Source organism: Glycine max, chromosome 17 (assembly GCF_000004515.6).
Source record: "Glycine max cultivar Williams 82 chromosome 17, Glycine_max_v4.0, whole genome shotgun sequence".
NCBI classification, from domain to species: domain Eukaryota; kingdom Viridiplantae; phylum Streptophyta; class Magnoliopsida; order Fabales; family Fabaceae; genus Glycine; species Glycine max.
This window is the reverse complement of record NC_038253.2, coordinates 34,587,773-34,613,360: the sequence shown is the minus strand read 5'-3', so window position 1 is coordinate 34,613,360 and position 25,588 is coordinate 34,587,773. Positions and strand designations below refer to the sequence as shown.

Sequence of the window (25,588 nt, the reverse complement as noted above, 5' to 3'; positions counted from 1 at the left end):
CTGTTTTAATATAAATCATGTTGTATGATGTTGATGGTTCCATATGCACTATATATTGTAATATATAATATATGTTGTCTATTTTTTTTTTTAATATAAAGAGGAAAATTAATTTGAGAAGAAAAAGGCTAATATATAGTAGAATTTAAAAGAATTATATTGATAAATAAAAAGAAATTTTGAGACTAAAATTTTAAAATTATTAATAATTTAAAAATTTTAAAACATAAAAAGTAAATACATGATGAAATTATGTGTCTTTAAGGAGAACAAAAAAGATTGGAGATCTATCTAAAAACGAAGACTATTTATTTATATATAGAGGTGGATAATTAAAAACTTTCTTTGTGAATCATAATAATTTTCTTAAGCTCTATAGAAAAATTATTGAATAATGCATTATATTTTGATTCGATCCTCTCTCTATATATAAAGATAATAATTAAAAAAATATAACAAAATCATTTCATAATATACTATGTGGAGTTAGATGTAATGTGACGAACACTGGCGGACCTACACTATGGTGAAGTATGCACTTATATCTCTTCATTTTTTAAAATTCATTAATAAATTTTCTTTTAAATTAAAAATTGTAAATAAAATTTTATATTTTTGTATTTTATTTCATATATATTTATATAGTTGAACCCATTAATTTTTATTTTTTATAATTTATCCTTACTGACTTAGGGTCTTGAGTCCGCCTGACGGACCAAATATATACCATTTTATAGAATTTTTTTTTGTTTTATTTTTTATTATCATATTTGTTGAGAGAGAGAGGGGGGATTTGAATTCATGTTAGGAGATATGGTCACATTTGTTGTTCAATTGTGTTTGGAACAGAATTGTTTTCCAAGAACATATAATTGTAAGAAAAAAAAATATATTTAAATAGTAAAACAATTATGTGTTAAAACCAACGCCCTTTATTTTTACTTGTCAAACACGACAATTTAAACATTTTTTGGATTATAATATTAGGGCAATATTTTGGAGGAGATAATTATCTAAAATGGGTGCAACAATATATTCTTTAATATTCTTCTTTCAACATATTTTATTATTAATTAACATATATTAAAATTTAATTTATAAAACATCAGTAAAATTCGCATAGCGAAGAGCCTCCGGGTAATGGGGTACGAAAAAAAAAAATAAATAATAAAAAATGTGTTAAAAGTATAATTGTAAATGTGTTAAAAATATATACTAGAGACTAGAAAATGGATTGCTAATATTTTTGCTCTTAGATATATGTTAGAAACACATTCATTTAAACACATTTCTTTTTCTTGTTATTAGTTGAAATATATTAAATATTATAAAAATATTATGAGTTCTACATTCTATTTAATATATTTTTTCTAATATTATGATTTTTAATAAATTTTAACTAATAAAAAAATTTACATGCTAAAAAGGATATATTAAATAGTATATGTATTTCTGTCATTCCTATTTTTCTTATCTTGAATGTAATTCGATGAAAGATGTTTAGAAATCTGGCCACCCCATTTTGGAGGATCCATAGTCTCATTTGTTTGGCAAGGCTAGCCAATATACATAGCTTGCCATATCTCAAATATTCACATTAGTACTGTTTCATTCACAACCATGTCCAAATATTACAATATTTTAAATGACAAAAAAAAAGGATAAAACTAGTACACTTAAACTAACCGATTTATAAATGAAATTTTTTATAACTAAATTCGAGTACCAAAATATGCATCACAACAATTTTTTTTTTTTTAATAATATATGAAGATCATCACATGCCAATCAATTTTAACCGTTCTAAAAGTGTTTTTTTTTGGGGTAGTATACCGTGTTAAAGAGAGAATGGGACCCGGCAATTTCTTAGTATCAAAGTCATGTGGTCTACATTTACCATATGCAACCAGCTGCCACTAAGTCTACATTACCATAAACAAGAAATTGACACAATTATGGGGCAGTTATGATACAAGTCGTTGGTAATCAATAAATGCTTCCTGCATCATGGGGAAAATATATTGTCTTTTAATTGCATTTATTTATTTTCCTTTTTATTGAGGAAAAGGGAGGAGTATATGCAAGTCACCTCAATGACCATGTAAAAGTCTTGTTTCTCTCTGAACTGTTTTTTTTTTTTCTTTTCAAAAGTCAACTCTTACTAGTATTTCCCTCATTCCCTGATTCAGACACAAAAAAAAAAAAAAAGCAGAAGTATTTATTGGAGAATTAATTTTAAACATTAATTAAGTTGGTGTCGAATGTAAGCTTTCTCCACTTTGTAAATAATAATAAATCCACTTCGTTTTTTTTAAATAAATGAATATGTAATCGTTTTAAAATTATAAATTAAAGAATATAAATTTTAAATTGAATGATAAAAGTCAATAATTTTATTGTTCAGTTTAATATTTGATATAAAACTATTAGTTTAAAAAATAATGAAATGCTCATTTTATTCAAATAGAGTATCGAAATTCTTATCTTTTAAAAAAATATCAATTATTAATAGATAGTTATTAAGATACCTCCATTGCGATTATTTTTTTTTATTTTGTTTCAAATATAGGAGAAAAAAAAACATTAGACCATGAAAGTTCATTAATCATATTTAATTACATTAATTTTAATCAAAAAATATTTTTTTAAACTTAAAACTTGATATTAATATTAAGAAATAATCATTAAAATTAGAACTTCAATTAAATTAAGAATATTTTAAAGATAATAATATTGAATAGGATAAAATTAGATATTTTTTTATATTTGATACCAAGAAATATATATATATATATATATATATATATATATATTCAAAACTAAAGAAAGTATAATTTTAACTTAAACTATATATACAGGGAAGATATTGTTAATTTACACTTATGGTATGATGTATTAATAATATATCTATTTTTTTATATTAATAGAATTATCTATTAGTTTGATGTGTCATTTTTCCGTTAAAATGTTTATAATATTAATAATAATTTTTTTATAATTAGATAAAGTTCTATCGATGTGGAAGCTAAATTACCAATAAATTATAATAACTATCCCCTATCCCTTTCATTTTTAATTATAAGATTTTTTTAACTAATTCATGTCCCTTATTAAAATTAATTAGTTTATTTAATCATATTAAATTTGTTAATTAATTATATTATCTTTTCATAATTATCCTTTTCTTATATCTTTATTCACTTAATTATTTTTTTATTAATATTTGAAAAAAATAATTAAGTAAAAATATATATAAAAAATAATTAGTACATCTAAAAATTAAAAAAAAACTTATAAAATTAGACAAATAAATTTTAGAAAAAGATTAGTATAATTAGATAAAGAAGAATTATATGACATTTGCTATAGAAATGCCTAGCGAGAGTTTTCAATTTTATACAAAAGGAATAGCAGCCGCAGACTAATCCAATTTAAGAAAATTGTATATTCATACTCATAAGTCATAACTCAATCCTAAAGATGTGGCTGATGTTTTTTTTGTTTCTGTTGGACCACATGGTACTAGTTATCTGTATTGATGAATTAATTTTCCACTATTAATTACTCCACAAAATGAATATCACATTAAAAAGTATATGTGACAACGAGAATCACAACAAAATAATTAACCAAAAAATTTTATTGAATTTTTTTTATTTATTCAGTAAAAAAATTATCGTTACGAACCAATAAATTATTAGTCTAAATATATAAATTCTTTTTGGGAACGCACAAATTAAGAAAAAACTTCTAATAAGTAGTAATGGCCATGGGACATTACATCTTGCATAAATTTTTTCCAGATTAAGCGAATCTCCTTATTAATTGTTGTTGAAAACATCATAACTTGCTTAGCATGGTGAGTCATGAAAATTTGTTGAACATCTTTTCTCTTGTCTGTAGAATCCAAACAATGAAAACCAAACTAATTAATATCATATATAGAAACTCCAAAGGTATGATTTAAATTATCAGAATGATTGTTTAGAAATTGAACGTACCCAGCGATTCTAACATCTTATCACATTCATCTAAAATGCAATGTCTTACATTTTTCAAAGAGAGGTCTTTATCCCTAGCCAATCCTAGTATTCTTCCAGGTGTACCAACAACAATATTGGGACATTCATTTTTAATTGATCCTTGTGAACTTTTAATTTTGATGCCATCATAAAAAAAAAAAAAACCAACCTTAAGATCAGTCAAGTAGGTTCTGAACCTCTCAAACTCATGACATATCTACATGAAAGACACTGTACAAATATTGTAAATCAAAAGCTAATCGAATAGCACATTCCATAATTTTTCATATGCTAAGCCCCAAAAATATACCTGGTATGCTAATTCCCTTGTATGACATAGCAAAGAGCATAATCTTGCCTTGCAACAGGGTCAATCTGCTACAAAGTTCAGAGAACAAAGACAATCATTTTTCCCATTCCAGATTTTTCTTGAGGTATGCACTCATGTTGCACTGGTGATGAACAAAAAAAAGAAGGTTGAATGTTAGGAAGCATAATACTATGCAACCATACTCCTAAGAAAAACATCATTAAAGAAAGCATTAAAGAAGATAAAAGGGAAACAATATTAATTTCATTCATTTTTTATTGATTGATTTCCTAAAAGAGGAGTATATCTACATAGAACTCATTGATGCTAGTCAATGAATACTATTTATCCATGTGTCAACATCTAATTATTTATAATGAAAATAATATACACATATCAACTATATCCAATATAATCTTTTACCCATTTAATTTTGAGAGCATATTTGAACCTCTTAAAGTCCATCCTAACATCACCCACAAGCCCACATTGGACCTTGTTCACAAGGTCCTAAGAATGCTTAATCAACACATGAATTAAATTATTGACTAAGGATGAACGATGATTAATAAATAAAGGATAAATATATTTTGCTAATAAAAGGCCATAGGCAGAGTCACTAGTTGGGCTGGTGTTGGGTCAAAAATTAACAAGCTCGTGGAGAGGGGTAAAGGTGGTTGGGAGATGGAAAAGTTTTGACGGGCCCAATGAGAGAGAATTAGGCCTCTGATTGTTAGAGTTTTGCAAAATGCATGTGGTGGCAGAGGTGCCTTTGGAGGTCCTGGGCAGGGTTATTCTTTCTACACCATTCAAATTTCTTCTACACCTAACATATTTTTAAAAATTTCAACTTTACCTTTTTTAACTTTTTCTTCTTTGTTCCTTCCTATTTTTTCTTTTCTTCGTATAGTCTATACGAATTGATAATCCATAAGGCCAATTCGTATGGGTCTATATGGATTGACAATCCGTATAGGCCCATACAGATTGCCCAATCCTCCATCCATACGGATTGTTAAAAATATGTTTTACAAAATAATTTAAAATTAATGATCCATGCAAGTCTTGAACCTGTGACTTTTGCGCACATGGCTTTGACCAACTAAGCTAATAGGTCAATCATGTTAAAAAATAATAAACATCGTTATATATAACGCTAAAATTTCTAATGTATATTTAATACACATATAAGTTTACATAATAAATTTTGTAATAATTAATTTTGATCTAATAATGTATTTTTTACACATAACCCTATACGGATTAGCAATTCGTAAGCCTATACGGATTGCCAATTCGTGTGGGGTTATATGTAAGGGTATCTTTGGTTTCTCCCTCTCATTGTTGGGTGTATTAGAAAAATGCTAGGTGTAGGAAGAAAATCCCTCATGGGCAAGGTGTACTGCTTTGTGCCGTAAGCCACACTCAGCGAGGTTGAGAAAAATGATGCTTGCATTTTTGGCACAATCAAAGGTTGTGTCACTAGTGGTTGTAGCTTTGTAGGTGTCGTCGCAACTTGTTCAAAGTACATCGAGATTGTTTTCTCTTCTAGTGGCTTCACTTTTACAAGTTGTTGGATTGTCACAGAAGCCATGGATGAGATCCTTGGAAGTATGCTTGTTATTGAATGTTGGGTCAAGGATGGTAGCGGTAGTGATTGATATAAGTTGTGAGTGAGGGTGCGAAATGTTGGAGAATGACAAAGGGTGTGTTGGGGTCTGATGAAGAAGCATGAGTTTGGAAATAGGGACTTAATTTTGGTGGAGGGAAAGGCTCTGTAAAGGTTGGCATTGGAAGTCGAATGAGAACCAGGGGTCTTTTGGAGGTGGCAACGGTGTCTGATGAAACTGGTGGATATCCCTAGTGTGCGGCTGCGAAATGCAGTGTTGAGGGTCCAGCGAAGGAGGTGAAACAAGTAATGCAGCAACGGCAAAGACTGATATAGTTGTTGTGGCCACTGGAACAATAGGTAAGGGTCTTGGGAAGGATAATGGAAATGTTGGTGGTTCTGGAAGGGGTTGGAGAATAAATATGCTTGAGGTTAGTGGTAGGGATTTGCCATGGGTGTTTGCGGTTGTTACAATGGTGGCATTAAGGGCTATTGTCCTAGCCATTGTTGAGGAAGAAAAGGGTTTCAGAAGAGTGACACATGAACGAGGAGCACCAGGATAGTTGTGTAGTGGCAGTGATAACAATAGTTGTCATGACCGTGGTTGTGACAATCACCAAGATCTGAGATGATCCTTGTCCATGGGAAGAGGCGGAGATCGAACATAGAAAACACCAATGCTAGGAAATAGAATACTAGGATACTATACTCCTAAGAAAAACATCATTAAAGACCGTACAAAAAGCAATAAAGAAAATAAAAAGGAAACAATATTAATGTCATTCATTTTTTATTGATTGATTTCCTAGAAAAGGAATACATTTATATAGATCTAATTGATGCTAATCAATGGATACTATTTATCCATGTGTCAACATCTAATTATTTATAATAAAAATAAAGCTTAATGCATACACACTGACGGTGTAAAATAGTTTTACACTGTAATCCAATCACAAATCACCCTTTTAATTACTTTATGATAATTATTTCAAAAGTCAACAAACTTACCATACATGTTGGGTTGTGATTGGATGAGTGTGTAAAAATTTTTACACAGTCAATGTATAATCATTTTTCTGATAAAAGTAATATACAAATATCAACTAAATCCAATATAATCTTTTAGCCATTTAATTTATAGAGCATATTTGAGCCTCATTGAAGAAACCAATCATAAGTAAAACAAAACCTTTTTGTGCCTTTATATTTGATTTGAAAGAGTTACTAAATCATAATAGTTCTCCAAAACAAGATTATGAAAAAAAGGAATTATCAATAATCAAAGTCAGTTATGAATCTAGTTTCTATGATTTCTTTTTATGCATGAGATATAGTGAAGAAGCAGGGCAAGAAGGGAAAGAAATAAATATAGACAAAAAGTAAAAAAAGTTTGCTAACAATATTGTGTGGGTGATCAAGACTTGCTCAAGGGTGATTGATGACGATCCTTCTCTTTAGGATGTAATTTCTTTTGAGCCAGATAAGGATCAATCAAACGTCTAGAATAAATTTTGCCCTGCACTTATTAACATGATGAATTACTGAAATTTGTATCATTTATTGTTTGTAAGATTGTGTTATTTTATAAATTTCATTAACAAATGCCCAATCCTTAAAGAATGTGTTTAAAATTGTCAAAGTATCCTTGTGCTTGTGTATTTGTATAAAGCATTTCAAAATTTTGTAAAATTAGAAATGCTTAATTATGTTTAGGACTTGGATTTTGCAAGCATGGAAATGACTATAGATATTATCATGGACACGGTGTCCCTGATAGGTTCTCTAAAATGTATATATGATACTTTTAATGATGATCAATTAATTTCACCTGGGTCACTAGAAAAATTAGAGTCTGAAATTGTTAAACCCTTGAAACTAAAAAAAGGGTGGTCCTATATCAATTACTTCCTTTCCAATGGCATACATGACAAGTATAAAAAGGTGTTGCAGGCAGATGGCTACCTGATTGAGAGCCAATGACATGGTAAGTTTTGCTATAGTTTTACCAAGCTTCTTGCATGGTTGAAAAGTAGTGTCGCAACCTACCCTTTGGCGGGAGGGCGAGGCGAAAAGCCAAAAGTGCATCTTCTCATGAAGAAAATGCGTGGAGTCGCCACCAACGTTTATTCGAGGAAAACGCTAGAAAAACCAAACAGAGACGAAGATATGTGAATTTTGAAAAATGAGGGTTTGAGAGTTGTTTACGCACGGGAAAGGTATTAGCACCCCACACATCCGTCACAAGGGATGACAGTCTTTACTCGAGTGTACAAAACATGACTTCAAAATTATGTATTTCCCCTTTTTATTATTATTATTTTTTTGGGGTCGACAAGGGTGTTGCCCTTGCTCCTACGTATCCTCAGGTGCGATGAGGAATTCAGACCTACATAGTTCTTTAAGTCTGAAAGTTTATGTGTTACATTGGTTTTATGTTTTTTGAAAGATTGATTTTAGTTATGAACAAAAGTCATTTAAGGCGTTGGACCTTGAAATGATGTTTTAAACTTTGAAAAAAAGTGAGGAGAGTCGTTAAGGCATTGGACCTTGAAATGACCTCAAGTGATGTTTGATGAAAAGCAGAGCGAATCGTTAAGGCGTTGGACCTTGAAACGATCCCAAGAGATATTTGATGAAATGAAGAAGTTTATGGATTGGTTTTATTTTGGTTTTTGTTTATTAACCTTCAATCCTTTTTTAAAGTTAACTTGCAGCACTAATGATCGGTTAAAACTTACTTCACAAAAGAAAATGGGATTTTTTATGCTAGAAGGAGATGAAGATGCAGAAAATAAAAGAGGACCCCTAAAGGTGCATAGATCGCATTCAAATCCTTAAAACAAAAACTAACTGGATGACGAATGAAGAACGATGTAGAAGTTGATTACAGTCGCAATTCGGTAGTGCCTCGGCCTCGTTTTTCTCTTCTTTCTTCTTCTTCTCTTAGATTTCTCTCAATTTCTCTCAATGTTGGACTTTTGGAACCCTTTACTCAGCCTCCCTCACGCCTATTTATAGCAAAAGATGGCATTAGGGGTCATGGCAACTTGCCTAGACGAGCTGTTGCTTCAACCTGAAGTAACCTTGCTCGCCTAGGCGAGCTGGTTACTTTACCCCTAAGCTATTTGGGGGCCCAGGCGAGCCAGAGGCTAGCCTGGGCGAGCCAGGGTTCAGAAACCCCTCTAAAATGACCCTTTTGCCCCTTTCTTTCAGTATCTTTCGTATTCTTGATCAAAATATTGAATGATCATCTATTTCGTACTATAACTTTATTCAACACTGTAAGTCGACTAACAAGGATCAAAAGATCAACAAACGATAGTCCCCTAACGAAATTAGGGTATGACAGTTGCCCCTTTTTACTTATCTTTTATTGGAAATAAAAGGGAAGTAAAGATAAGGACACTAATTTCGTTTGAGTGATCTTGCTATTTGACCGGGCAACTGGTGAAAACCAAGGAAGAGAAACCGAGAAAACATGAGGACATTGAAGTTCTGTAGAGCGGAAGACATCTGAAGTTCTTCTTTTTTTCTCGTCTTTTTTTTTCAAAGCATAGAAACAAAGGACGTCGAGTCCTATGAAGGACATTGAGTCCTATAAAAGAAAAAAGACGTTGAAGTCTTTGAAATGTAAATGAAGACATTGTAGTCTTTTGAAATCGTAAATGACTGAAGATATTGAAGTCTTTTGAAATGTAAATGAAGACATTGTTGTCTTTTGAAAGCATAAATGACTGAAGACATTGAAGTCTTTTGAAATGTAAATGAAGACATTGTCGTCTTTTGAAAGCATAAATGACTGAAGACATTGAAATCTTTTGAAATGTAAATGAAGACATTGTCGTCTTTTGACAAAAGACATTGAATTCTTCGAAATGTAAATGAAGACATTGTCGTCTTGACAAAAGACATTGATAGTCTTTGAAATGTAAAGAAGACTTTGATAGTCTTGACAAAAGACTCTGATAGTATTTGAAATGTAAAGAAGATTTTGATAGTCTTGACAAAAGACATTGAAGTATTTGAAATGTAAAGAAGACTTTAATAGTCTTGACAAAGACGTTGAAGTCTTTGAAATGTAAAGAAGACTTTGATAGTCTTGAATGCAAAAAGATGGAGGACTTTGAGTCCTATGAAAGATAAAGATAGAGGACTTTGAGTCCTATGAAAGGTAAAGGTGAGGACTTTGAGTCCTATGAAAGATAAATGCGAGGAATTTGAGTCCTACGAAATAAGCCAATAGATACTAGTACCAAAGGGCTTAATCTTATGAGAAAGCAAGAGGTTGACTCTTTGAGAGGGCCTCTCATCCTAAACTTGAAAGATTAGATTTGGGAAAGTGGTATATAAAGAGAAATCTATGCACTTATAGCCTAATATGAACATGATTTGTGATGTAGATGCATGTAACCTTCATCTTGAAATGCTAGTAATGCAAAAGATTTTGAATCATGAAAATTGTGTAATGCTCATGAAATTCTTTCCTATTTTTTTGTGATTTTGATTTTGATTTGATTTTTTTTGCTTCTTTCTTTTTTTCCTTTTGTGGAAAACATAGATTGACTGTCTCTTTCTGGAAGATGTGATAATTCATGCAACCTCATTCTATTTTTTTTTTTTTTTGCAAATCTCTTCGGGGACTCCCTTAGAGTGTATGTTTTGTTTGATCACTTGAAAATTTTGGAGTGACAGAAAGGGAGTCGTTTGACATTAAATCAATCAACCGAAATATTGATCCTAGGGTTTTCCCCTTTTCTTTTAAAAACTTTGATTATTCTGAATAGCAAGAAAAACATAAGGCTTTGGGATCGATCGTGCGCCCCCTTGAAGGATGGCAATGAATTGTCACAGTTAGGTATGTGACCAAGTGAATTTTTCCTAATTTAAGGTCATAGAGTGATGCCAAGGGTCTATCGATCCTGCTGAAACTTGATGACATGGGCTGATCACAAAAGAATTTATAATGAAGCTACCCTTGGATTCGAAAGGAATCCCAAAGGAGTCTGCATGAGAGACTAACATCAGATTGATGTAGCTCCATTGGAGCTTGTAGGCCTTGGATCTTCTTCATCAATGAATTCCTTTGCTTCTTAAGGTCTGATTGCAATGGAATGGAGAAGGAGAAAGATGAATGGAGACGCCACTTCAAGTAGAAGATGAGTCTAGAAGAAGCTCACCACCATAGGAAGCCATGGATAAGAGCTTGAAGGTAGAAGAAGATGAATGAAGGGAGAGAAAGAGAAGAGCACAAAATTTAGTGCCTCTAAAGAAGTCTGAACTTTGAAGTTTAATTCTCAAATGATCAAAGTTGAAAAAAATGCACACACGTGACCTCTATTTGTAGCCTAAGTGTCACACAAAATTGGAGGGAAATTTGAATTTCTATTCAAATTTCACTTGGATTTGAAATTGAATTTGTGGAGTCAAATTTTGGAGCCAAAATTTCACTAATTATGATTAGTGAATTTTAGTTATGGTTCAGCCCACTAATCCAAGATCAAGTCCAAGATTCTCCACTAAGTGTGCTTAGGTGTCATGAGGCATGTAAACCATGAAGGACATGTACAAAGTGACTATATGATGTGGCAATGGAGTGTAGCAAGCAAATGCTCACCTCCCCCTCTAAAATATAATTGGATTGGGCTTCTCCCAATTCAATTAAATTTATTTTCCAACACACACATCAAATATTCACTTAATGCATGTGAAATTACAAAACTACCTCTAATACAAAAACTAGACTAGGTGCCCTAAAATACAAAGGCTGAAAAATCCTACATTTCTAGGGTACCCTACCTACATTATGGAGCCCTAAATAAAAGGCCCAAAAATAATGAAATCTACCCTAAGGCTCATGAGAACCCTAGGGCTTTCTCTTGCATCTCTGACCCAATCTACTTGGAGTCTTCTATCCAATGCCCTTGTGGGGTAGGATTGCATCACAGATATACCCCACTATCACAATTGTCTTTGGGCATTTTGCATAAGCTCCTGGTCGAATGAGTTTTCTTCTCAAATGTGCAAGTGTGAAACCTTGAGGATTCTTTATATATATATATATATATATATTCAACAATCACCAGCGTGTGCGGGTTTCATTCCAGAATCCCAACTTAAAAATAAAATTAGTCATTCCTTGATCCACATGGGCTTTATTGGGCTTGTAACGTGGTTAGGGGTAAGAGGGCTATGAAAGAAAGGACTAGAGTGGCTCAAAGAGTGTTTCAGGGTTATATTGAGTAAGAACTTTGAGAGTCTTGCTTGTATTTTAATCATTTCAACTTTTGAGTTGGGCTCTACTCCTTCTGTCCTATACATTAATCTTTCATTGCACTTTTGTGCCTTTCTTGCAAAATTTGGAGATCTTTTGTCTCTCTTTTTTTCTTCACTCGCCTTTGGCGGATTTTATCTCTTTTTTTTTTAGTTGTTGCCCATCTTCACGCATGTGTTGTTTGCATTGCTCTTCCCGCCGGTTTAGCGGTGGTTCCTACTCAGGGCTTCTATTATGCTTTTGCTGTTTTTTTTTGTTGTTTTTAGAAAACAAATACACTTTGGCTCGGAGGGGGTAGCAAAGGATAAACTAGTGTTTGGGATGTTGAAACATGGCCATGTGCCATTTCAAATCTTGACTTAGATCCTTTTGTAGTTAGGATTTTGGGACAAAACCTTAGATAAACACGCTCTTGATTCTTTCTTCTTTTTATTTTATATCAACCCTAATTTTTGCTTAGGCCGTCCTTTCGGGTTTTCAACCTACCGGGTGAGAACTTTTGGTTTACCCCTAGGTTCGCTTGAGGCTTATGCATGGTTCTCGAGAAATATTTAAAAGATTTTCAATTGACAGATTAAGTCAAATGACACATGTTCTTGGTAACTCACTTTTCTCTCAAAAAGAAAACTTTTAAGAACAATAAAATGAGGTCACATGACTGTTTGTACTTCTTATTTTGATTTAAAAAACAATCAATCAAAGTTTTTTTTCTTCTTTTTTTTTACTTTACTTATCGTTTACGGCACCCCTACCAAACGTATAGAACGAGCAGTATCTGATTGAACAGACTTGGAGATCAACTCAGGACCACAAGTCACTTGAGCAAAGAAACCAACGACTTACATTCACATTCCAGTGAAAGTTAAATAAGCAAAGATGTAATTGTGAGAGAATGAGATAAGGACATCCAATTTATCCATATTATTAGCATTGTGACTATTGTTAGTCATTGGAGACATCTAACAACAACTGTAATATCCCAATTTTCGTAAACTAGATTAAAAATGATTGTTATTTATAAATAAATAGAATTTTAAAAAAATTATGAGATTTTATAAATAAATAAATAAGGAGATATAATTATTAATTAAAATAATGATTTGAGACAAAATAAAAAGGGTATTTTTTTATTTGTTTGATAGAGAATAAAATAAAATTTGTTTTTATAAAATAATAAATAATAAATAAATAAATAGAGTAAATAATAGGTCATAAATGCCCCTAGCTATAAATAGCAACATGCTAGGTCAGTTTTGAGACTGACTCCTTAGCCCCCTCTGCCTCACAATTTCGTTTTTCCTCTCTCCTCCCAAAACCTTCTCTTTTTCCCGCATACCACCTAACCTATTTTAGAAAAATGACGATCTCGGACTCATTCACCGTTGGATCGTTGTGAAAATTGAGCACCACATTTGCAACCCAATTACGAGTATTATCACCGTTGGGAATTTTAATATTATGTCTGAGCTAAGAGAAATACCCCTCGCATTGTAGCATTTTCCTTTCCCGCACAAACCCAGAGCTGTCTCGATAAAACTACGATCCCGATTTCGTTAACCGTTGGATTTTCATGAAATTTGAATATTTTGTTAGAAATTCAATTTTGCACGGTTTGACCGTTGGGATTTTTAAGATAATGTTTTTAGAGGGAGAAAAATAAATCGCATGATGACAGTTCAAGTGGAGGCTTCAATCCCTTCTCTATCTCTTTGACGTTTGGGAACTCTATCGGAGCAGTTAAAGGAAAAAAATTGGAGGAATCTCAGGGAACCGCTAGAGATGCTGCTATCGCTGGCTAAAGACACGTGAGCCCGCTTAGAGGTAAGGGATGAGTTATTCACAATTGGGGAAATTAGTGAGAACATGTGTAGGGATCCTTAGAGATATCAATTGGAATGAGTTTTTGGGTGTTTTTTTTTGAAATTTTCATTTTATCCTTATAATTATTACAGTGAGTTATATATGTTTGACAGACCAATTTTTGTGAAATTGATATGCTATTGTGTTGAGCGTGAATCCTATAAATCGAGCATTTTTCAAATTAACATGAATTGATGAAATAAAGTACGGAGAAATTTAGAGTAAGATATTGATTTTGTTTTTCCCTTTTTCTTGCTTTTTAGGTTTTTTATATATAATTTAAAAATTAATATCATAATTGAAATTGACCAAAGTGTCCACATAATTATTTACAATTTGTGCATTGAAAGCTTACTTTGAAATTTGTGATTTAATATGATGTATGCTAGTTTATATATATAGAAGTAGTTATTTATATTAATAATTTATGTAAATAATATTGTAGAGTGTTATAGTATGATTTTAAAAATTATTAAGTGTTGGAGTTTGAGAATATTATGGTTAAATTTGATGAACATGTGTATGTTGTACCTTATGAATATCATTAGGAATGTTATGAGATGGTTGATGTGATGTTATGAGATGTTAAAGTGAGGGCATGATGTTTGATTGTGAATAAGTGGATGTGTTTAACACTTGATGTTACATTAATTATATTGTGAGCTATGAATTATACAATAACCCGACCAGTGTTTATGCGCAGTGTTAAAGAGAAAGTGTAGGTTCCTAGTTAGGAACCAGTGTTAAATTGTAGCGCAATTATGTTAAACATGTTTGAAACATGAGTGTGAGGTCGTGGTATTGTATAATTCATGAGCAGTGCTTATAAATGAAATATGTGATGAATTGTGGAATAATATGTTGCCTTTGAGATTATAATATTGTTATTGAGATTGAGTAAAAGTGTAAAGTAGAACAAGTGTTGAATTGTGAGATACGTGAAAATATGTGATGGTGGATTGTGACATTATGAGATGTGAAATTGTGAATGAGTTTTGGTTGTGAATAAGTGTGTGATTAACTCTTGATGTGACATTATTTGTGTTGTAAGCTGTGAATTGTACAATAACCCGACCAGTGTTATCTTGAGAAAAGTTTAAATGCGCAGCGTTAAAGATAAAGTGTAGGTTTCCTATTTAGGAACCAGTGTTAAAGAGAAAGTGTAGGTTTCCTATTTAGGAACCAGTGTTAAATTGTAGCGCAATATGTTGTACGTGTTTAAAACACGAATGTGAGGTCGTGGGTATTGTATAATTCACGAGCAGTGTCTGTGTGCTAAAATGATTTTAGGGGTTGGACCTGAATCAGGAGGGAGAGGCCCTGACGGACTCTTCAGAGTGTAGGCCTTGGGGGTCACCGAGTTTGAGTGCTCCTTTAAGCCTATGTTGATCCCATATGGTTGGAGCATTCTCGCAAAACATCGTGACCCTGATTGGTCTCCCTATGATCTTACTTAGTGAGAGTGACCTGACAAACCCATTGTGTGGTGTGTCTTGTTATGTACTCCTAAGCGCCCCAGGGTGGTTTTTCACTGACATGGTACCACATTGCATATAGGCTTGAGTCTTAGCATAACTGTCTCATGCGCTTGCTAATTGTTCATTATGAAATTGATGTGTTATTATGTCTTGATCGGAGTGTGTGATTCTTGTGTATTGTGATTGATGATTGAAAGGTTTGATTGATGATTGAAAAGTGAATTTTGAATGACAAAATGATGAAATAATGTGAGATATGCTAAGTAATTGTATTTGGCTACTATATGTTGCTTTGTTTCTCTCTAGTAGTTAGGAATGTGATAACTCACTCCCGGTTTGTTGTTGTGTTTGGATCCTGTGACGATCTTGAACCTTGTGTTTGGGGGAGCAGATGGCTAGGTGAAGTGCTTAAAGGAACCTTGTGCTGAAGGACGTCGGGACACAATGCTCTGATAGGATGTGACAGTGAGGCATAAGTTTTATATTAATTGCATAATGTTAGTCTATTTTATTTTATCTCACTGATTTAACAAAATATTTTTGTAAATTTTGACGGCCTTGTTTCGAGCCGAATCTATTTTTTAATAAGTTTTAATTGATAATAGTGAAGTGAATGTGAATCTGTTACCCGTGTGAATTTGGTTACCAATATTTTTTATATATTTTATTTACTTATATGTCGGGGTCGAGGGTGTCACAACAACCTTCAAATTTCCCCATGCATAGTGTTGCTTGCCAGCGTAAGAATTTACAAGTGATTATCCTCCTCAAACTTTAGCTAGCCTACATCAATCAGATTTTGCACCTTATGTTTCAGGGTCATACAATGCTCAATGGAATGCCCTGAAACTCCTCTATGATAAGCACATGTTGCGTTCGGGTTGTATCCTCGAAAAAATGGAGGTTGAGGAACCTTGGTTGGGGTTACGGCTACCATTGCATTATTGAGTAGATATGAGAGTAAGTTAGCATACGACACCGAAATTGGGTTGAATTCTACAGGCTTCTTTGCTGGAAAATTCCTTCCCTAGTTGGTGTTTTGGTTTGTGTTAAGGGTGGTGTTTGGTATTGGATGATTTAGGGATGGCCATTGTGGATGATTGAGTGTTCTTGGTTGATAGGGTGGTGGGTAATGAGAAGGGCTAATATTGGCTGAGTATTGATATTGTTGAGCTGGTGGGAAATTTGGCCATGTTGGAACGACAGTCACAACATGGCCAAATTGACCTCCAACATTTTTTTCATACTCATCATGGCTTCCATCATCGTGACCATTTGCTCTTTCATGGCCTCCATGTCAGCCTTTATCTGCTCTTGCACCTCCTATATTTCACTCATTACTCTAGCTTTGGCATGCGTTCGGTAAGGGCGCCGTAAAGCGCGTTCTTTCCTTTTGATTACAATGATTACAGTTCTGATTTCAAGGAAAGAATACAATGAGCAATGCCACCAATGTGAAAAGAAAAATAAGCATGGATGTATGTGAATGATGCATTGTTGAAGTATTGCAAATTTTACAAAGGACATAGGGTCGAATCAATTTAGACTTTCATTAAAACAACATGGTTCGTCACATATTGTCAAAGTGAAATTGGAAATAAAACATGGACGTCAATAGTCCTTACTTTTTTTTGTAAATTATTTAGCTCAATCATGTGTTGGCAGTAGACAAAGAAGTGATGTAACTCGATTCATTTTCTGCCCCAACTTTTGCAAGCTGGTTACTTCCATACTTGACTTTGACTTGATGAAAACCTTCTCTTAAAAACATGTGCTTGGTTTGACCCCATAATCCAAGGAATAGAAATTTTTATTGTCAATACTTCGACAACATATCATAGAGATGAATGATTAGGGCATACTCATGCTATGCTTGACACATGTAATTATGAGATCAACATGAGACGCCCGAAGAACCACCATTTCCTAGTTAACCATGCATTAGGTATCATGTCCACATGATTTTCAATTATTTTTTTAAGAGAAATAAGTGTATAATCCCAACATGATTGGTTTATAGCCATCATCATGGTACCCAACACATGTAGCTAAGAATGTGGTGTGAACTTTCATGCTTCATTGTGACCTTCTTTTTGTTCTTTTTTTTTTGTTTTTGTTTTGTTTTTTTATTTGTAGAGGAAAATGTAAGGATCATGCATGAGTGAACATAACATGCGAACTGTGAAAATAGAATGTATGCAGTTAGCAAAATAAAAGCATGCTAAATGAAGATGTATGATGATGCAATGACTCATGTAAATGCAATGCATGAATATGATAAATGATAAATACAAGAATGATATGTCCATTATGACCCCATGAAGATATGCATGATGCGATCAAGGATCAAGCCAGAGTGAGTTTACTTTTTGCCCCTAATTTAGGAATCTAATGGAAAGGATCCAAAAATCCCCTTCTAGTGACAACTCCTAAGGGTGGTTTCATGTAACTTTACTAGCTTCTAGAGATATTATCCTTTTAGGTAATACATTATGGCGATAAGGGCTATCAGCGACAATGCATTATGAAAAACGGAAAATTCTAGATGAGGCTTCACTGTTATCAAGCGAGTCAGAGACCTAGCATGACCACATATCACCCTCCATTCCTTATGGCTCACATAGACCCAGGTATAAGGCCTAATATCTCAATGTGTGTGCAAGGTGTAGGTGCCATGTGTGCGTAGAAACAAATATTTCTAACTATGAATGTAATCGATAGACAAACACACACCAAACACAACAACATAGCAAATGTTATATACAAATATGGACAAAACAAAAAGATAAAAGGGAAAAGGGAAAATAAATAACGAAGAAGTCATGATAAAAACATTGCTCACTGACTAAATGGCCTAACTCTCTAACAGGTCCCTAGTCGAGTCGCCAACTGTTGCAACCTACCCTTCGGCAGGAGGGCGAGGCAAAAAGCCAATGGTGCGTCTTCTCATGAAGAAAATGCGTGGAGTTGCCACCAATATTTATTCGAGGAAAACGCTAGAAAAACCAAACAGAGGCGAAGGTCTGCGAATTTTGAAAAATGAGGGCTCGGGAGTTGTTTATGCACGGGGAAGGTATTAGCATCCCATGCGCCCGTCACATGGGACGACAACCTTTAATCGAGTGTACAAAACATGACTTCAAAATTATGTATTTTCCCTTTTTATGTTTATTATTTTTTTGGGGTCGACAAGGGTGTTGCCTTTTCTCCTACGTATCCTCAGGTACGATGAAGAATTCAGACCTACGTAGTTCTTTAAGTATGAAAGTTTATGTGTTGCATTGGTTTTATGTTTTTTGAAAGATTAATTTTAATTATGAACAAAAGTCGTTTAAGGCGTTGGACCTTGAAACGACCTCAAGTGATGTTTGATGAAAAGCAGAGAGAATCGTTAAGGCGTTGGACCTTGAAACGATCTCAAGCGATATTTGATGAAATGAAGAAGTTTATGGGTTGGTTTTATTTTGGTTTTTGTTTATTAACCTTGAATCCTTTTTTAAAGATAACTTGCGGCACTAATAATCGGTTAAAACTTACTTCACAAAAGAAAATGGGATTTCTGATGCTAGAAGAAGGAGACGAAGATGCACAAAGCAAAAGAGGACCCTTAAGGGTGCATAGATCGCATTCAAATCCTTAAAACAAAAACTAACCAGATGACAAACGAAGAACGATGTAGAAGTCGATTACAGTCGCAATTTGGTAGTGCCTCGACCTCGTTTTTCTCTTTTGTCTTCTTCTTCTCTCTGATTTCTCTCAATTTCTCTTAATTCTGGACTTTTGGAACCCTTTACTCAGCCTCCCTCACGCCTATTTATAGCAAAAAATGGCATTAGGGGTCATGGCAGCTCGCCCAGGCGAGTTGTTGCTTTAACCTGAAGTAACCTTGCCCACCTAGGCGAGCTGGTTACTTCACCCCTAAGCTATTTGGGGGCCCAAGCGAGCCAGAGGCTAGCCTGGGTGAGCCAGGGTTCAAAAGACCCCCTGAAATGACCCTTTTGCCCCTCCCTTTTGGTATCTTTTGCATTCTTGATCAAAACATTGAATGATCATCTGTTTCACATTGTAACTTGCATCCAACACCGTAAGTCGACTAAAAAGGATTAAAAGATTAACAAACGATAGTCCCCGGACGAAATTAGGGTATGACAAGTAGTATTCGGTTATTCAACTGAGGTCAACCAGGATTTTTTGTCTAACGTCGATTTGAATGCATTTTCGGAAGACATTGACATTGGCATTTGATAGGTGAAAACTTTAAATTTTAATATGTATTCTTAGGTTATAAATTTATTGAATGTTTCTTACTCTAATTTTCCTTTTGCAATGGTTGATTAACAGGCCTCATAGGCAGCATTCGGTTGTTTCACAGAAGATGCTCCAAAGTTCAATGGAAAGGTAGATTATGGTAAATATATACATTAGTTCATCACGACAAATATACTTGACATCTCCTATTTTTATCTTTTAACCATCTTAGTTTTTCCTTTTAATTCTCTTCTTGTTTTTGAATTAGTGTAGAGGCTATTCATCAAGGACTCAGCAAGCCATAATAATTGAGATACAACCAATTGCATGTAAGCTGAGTTATATGCTACTAAATAAGTTATTTTTTACAACACACATTCTAAGACGGTTATGCAGAACCGTTTTAGAATGTCACGCGATGACAATTTTGTAAATACGAGTTTATTCAATAAAGAAGGTTTTATAAAAATTGTCTTAGAAGATTGACATTCTAAGACAGTTTTGTCAATTTTTACAAAACAGTCTTAGAAGTGAATGGTTGCCATTTCGGGCTTTAAAGCCATTTTTCCTTTTGCTCTCGCGAGACCCAGTAGTACGTGCCCACACTCACCCACTCACAAACCCTAACCACGACACCACCATATTCTCTTGCTTCCCCTTCCCTTCAGCCATGCTCGAATCATAGGACCACCGCGTAACCGTCGTCAACATCGCCGCCTCCTTAGCCATGAACCACTCAACATTGTGAACCTCGATGGTACCTTGGGTAGACCTAGAAAACCCCACATAGATGAAATCCTTAACATACATACCCACATTGAAATCCACCTTCAAAATAGGATCTTTTGGCCGAACATTCGAGTACGAGACCCAAACATGCAACCCTTTGTCATTTCCGTTGTACTCGATCGAAGTGTTCATCGAGTCACCGCTTTTGAGATCCACTCTGATGCCTACCAAGTCACTAACTTGCATTGAAACGATGATGCTTAGGTCCAATCTGACAAGGTTTCAGTTCACATGGCTGAATTCCATGACTAGGAAGTTTTTGCTGACGATGGTTTGGAGGCTGAGGAAGCCGCCGGGGTTGCCAACGGCGGAGGAGTCTGGCAACATGACCAAGGTGAGACCCACTTCTCAACTTTTTAAAGGATTTCTTTCCTACTAAGAGCTTCTTCTTTTGTCTTAGTAATTAGGTGCTCAATTTGATCCGCAGAGTGATTATCAAAATGAATGATAAAACAACTAGTGACATGCATGACACATTTTGTTAAGCAACAACAAATTGGTAAAATAATTAAGAAGTAAAAAAAAATTAAAGCAATCCTATGAATAACATATAACAAAATGGAAGAAATTTTAAATAATAGCCATATCATTGTTCTTCTGGTCATGACTATTTATCACCAGACAATCTTATGACTAGCCTATGCCTTGGTTAGTTAACATGCATCCTTAAAGGCTTAAAATTAAGATTGCGCATACTGTGGAATCATTATACAAATAATAAAGAATGATTTAATTAACAGTAATCTCCAAAAACTTATGGAAAATCTTACCATAGCCTAGAAGCTAAAGCGAATGTTGGCTTTGAAAAATTGTTTGTGTAGTCAGACTGTAAAAGTTCTTTCATTTTGGTTGATTTAAGTACTTGAAGCCTTTCAACTTCCTTCTTAATCTGCAAGGAGTAAAACTCATCCAGTTAATTACATAATAAATACTACAAACTGCAATACAATTGAGGGAAATTCAATTAGGTGAAAGGGAAGAACAGAACTAAGACTATAGTCAAAGACAAAAAAGCTCACATAAATAACAGAGTCAATTGAAAGTATTTTAGACTTAGTAAATTTTGTAATTCCAAAAGTTTATGTCTACCAAAAGTTTAGACAAAAAATAATATAGGATTAAAGACAGAAATCACCTTTTCACTTTGTAATTGAAGTAATTGCTTTTGTAATTCCTCTAGTCTTTTCAAAGATAGGTTGTTCTCTTCTAAATATGAATTAGCTACCATGGAGCCATAAAGCTCACTGGAAATATTCTTCAAGTATTATAAGACTTTTGAAAATTGCTTCTTCCTTTTAGTTTTCAGCTTGCACATCTCCTCAAGTTGTGAAACAACTGTTTCACGTGCTTTCTTCAAGCTTCCACAAGAAACAACTTGAGGGAGAAGATTTCACTGGCATTGATCATGGCGAAGGGGTTTCAAGGCTTAGGGAGTTGGCCATGCCCATGGCAATGGCGGTCTTGCTGACTAGGACAATTGCACGGTTTTCCAGACCTGTCGTTCGAGACGGCATACAGCTCTAAGGAGGAGTCCAGGTCAAGGTCGTGGATGTCGAAGTGCATGCCCAAGCACTAATCATGACTTTCACAGAGTTTTAGCTCCGCCATTGTAGAAATGATGAAGACAATGGGAGGGAGAAAGAGGTTTTCGGAGCTTGTTTAGGGTTTTCGGAGTTTATTTAGGGTTTTGAGGGTTTGCACTTTGGAGAGTGAGAGGGAGTGTGGGAGAGTAGCTAGAGCGACACACACACTTTCAAATATTAAAAATTGCAGACAATCTTCTAAGACGATTTTTGTATAATCGTCGTAGAATATTTGTATTTATTTACAAAAATATCACCACGTTCTTTCTAAGATGATTATTTATCAACCGAAGTAAAATTAACGTCGTAAAAAACTCACTTTTCTAGTAGTGTATACTATGTTATAAACTTTTGTTTGACTCTTATCTTTATACAATATTTAGTTTTAGTACTGTTGAGTAGAGCAATAGGATTCCCACATCCCGTGCTATTTTTAATTTTTTTTCCTTTGTTTGATTTGAAAGTTTTACTTAACTAGGTGCCATGACTCCATGAGTGAACTTGTAGGTTTAGAGAAAATTACTTAACCTAGTAGTTACGTGTGTTACACAGTAATACCATTTAATGTTTTCTGGTTTCTCTTCCATTACTATATTATTATTTTGTATATGAAGGACTGGTTTTATAGCTGTGATGTTATGTGCCAATCTTCAAGTAAAATGTAGCTTGAATTTGAATCTTAGAAGTTTGTTGTCTTAATGTTACATGTTGTTGGTTGTTGCATCATGGAAGAATGAGTTGATGTGGACTGAAGTTATATTGAGCTATTGCATTTTCTTTTAAAGGTATGATGCTGAAGCCACCTATTTTGACGAAGGTGTGAGATCTTCCAAACAGAAGCAACTACAAGAAAAATTGTTCCAAGTAATCCTTCTCAATTGGGCTCATCCATTTTCCTCTACAAAATGAATTGATAACTATTGAAAAAATTGATTAGTTGACGAGTTTTGAATCAATATGACTATTTTAGATACTGGATATTGGCCTTACTTCTTTCTCTTTAGTAGCATTTATAGAATTGTGAGGTTTGTAGTGGTGCTTAACACCTTTTCAATTGGTTAGCTTTTCCAACCAACATTCCAATCTATGTTGGGACATATAAGATCAGGAACTTTGGATAAAGTCAAGGAGGCATTTGACAAGGCTTTGAAAGGAGGGGATGGATTTTCTGTGGTTGCTAATAATTGCATTAGGTCTTGTATGGTTCAATTTTATGAAGCATGTACAGGTAATTAAAAATGTTCTTTATTTTGTTTATTAGTGAGCAATAAACTGAAGTTGAAGGACAAATTTGGAAAGGGAAAATTGAGAATATGGATAAACAAGAAGTGGCTTGTGTACAATGATTAATTTGAGGTTGGGTGCAAAATTGCTAGGTTTTGGTTCATTACAATGTCTGCTGTCCAAGAAGTCAAACTCACTCTAACTGAATTACAAAATGAAACTGATATATTATCATTGCAGATGTTGTTATTGAACAAACAAACTGGGATACATCTAAAGTACGAGAGAAATTGCTGCGTGATATTGATGGACATGTTGCAATTGTACGTGCAACCAAGATCTCTGAACTTACTTCATCATATGAGGTATGTCTCTAACATTGGTCATTAATGTCTTATGAATCTGTAAGTGATTTCTGTCAAGCACAGTAATGGCACTAAGATTTCAGGTTGTATATACCATATAGTAAATAGTTGTACCAAAAAATCAGTTTTGAAATTTTAGAGTGGTAAATATGAGATTATAACTAAGCAAGAGTGCCCAATAGCAATGCAATCATTCTAGTGAGGGATCAATTGATACAATGTATGTTGGCAATACTCTTTTTATTAATAATGATGAGTCAAAAGTATAAGATACTTCTCATGCTTAGTTACTGTAGTGATTTAGGCAAGAATTTTATGAAATTTTCTGAGGTTGTTCCAGTTGGTTTGCTTCTTAATTTGAACAACTAACTTGCTGGGAGGATGACTATTAGAATGACATAGAGGTTCCATTGTAGGGTTAAGTATTTGTATGAAATTTTGATGGATGAGAATAGGTGGAAAGGTTTTACACAGAGCAATGCCAGAATTAGTAAGGAGGTTGGTGGTGAGTTTAACATTTTTGATGGGTCGGTGACCGAAACTAATTTGGAGTTGCAGGATGCTAAGTTAATTGTTCAGAGATGGAGGTTTGGGAGCTAGAATGATGGAGTTTAATCCATAATAAGTGTTCTTTTGGCTTTTGTATTAATAGTTAGAAAAATTGATAATTTTAAGTTTTTAACATGAATGACAGTGTGATAATCGGTGTTGTGTATTTGCAGGTGAGGCTTGTGTTTGAGAAGCCTGACAGCTGCTTACCTGCCTTACTTTGATGGGGACTTCTGATCTGGTGCTGCAATGGATAAAGCTAGGCACATTGAACAAGAGTGTGGAGGAAATTATAAAATGATCTTCGATAAAGTAGTATCGAAAAGATGTTTAAAGTCCATAGGACTCTAAAGACATTCTAGTGATGCATAAAGTATGTTTACCTTGTCTCTCACCTTCATCCATTTGTTATATTGACTCTTCATAGTTGAATCATCTTAGGAAGTTTAACTTGTTTGCCAATCTTCCTGATGGATGTTTGAACTAGGTTATTAACAAAAATGTGGAATATTTGTAGCTTTTATCATTTGGTCCTTGAACCATCAAATATTTGGAGTGTAGAGATAAAGAAACATTCAAGTTCAAAATCTAATTATTAAAGGAAATCAGTGTAGCAATAAGGGGGATTAAAATGTTGACAATTTTGGATTCATAAAGCTGCAAGTTGTTCTTCATGAATATAATCATATAGATAGATATCAAGTCAGACTATAATTTTTTACTTAGTTAGTTACTAAAATTAAGATACATTTAGTACTGCAATATGGCATTTTAATTAACCATGCCATTATTATTATACTACTTGATATAGATTTGAATCTGTCAACTTTTCTTCTATGACACAATGTTTATTAGTGAATCCCAAACTGATAAGCTATAATTTATCTGCAGTAGATAGATGGACTTTGCCTTTTCCTTATTATAGTGTTTTATATTTACATAAGTGAATTTCATCCTGTGGAATTTATGCTTTTATATATATTTGAATGAAGTGTTGCAATATTCTTCGAGATATACACAAGGTTAAGTTACTTAATTGATATTGATCCTTCATATTTATTAGGTGTTAACTGATCTTTCTTCCTTTTCTTTTTACCACCCTATACACAACTGGGACAAACCATATTACCTTTCAAGGAAGACTTTATCGTAGTTCAATTTTAGTATGTTTGCATGCACTGCCATGAAGTGATAACGAATGGGAAACGATGGTTTTGCACCGAATGCAAGAAATATCAGGAGTCTGATAGGAGATGATAACTAAAATCAAACATTTG

At 33.6% G+C, this 25,588-nt stretch overlaps 1 pseudogene; it reads right to left on the bottom strand.

Annotated features, from left to right (window-relative positions):
- Positions 1-2,144: 2,144 nt before the first annotated feature.
- Positions 2,145-5,926, bottom strand: LOC100783777 (DEAD-box ATP-dependent RNA helicase 15-like; annotated as a pseudogene).
- Between the last annotated feature and the right edge of the window lie 19,662 nt (positions 5,927-25,588).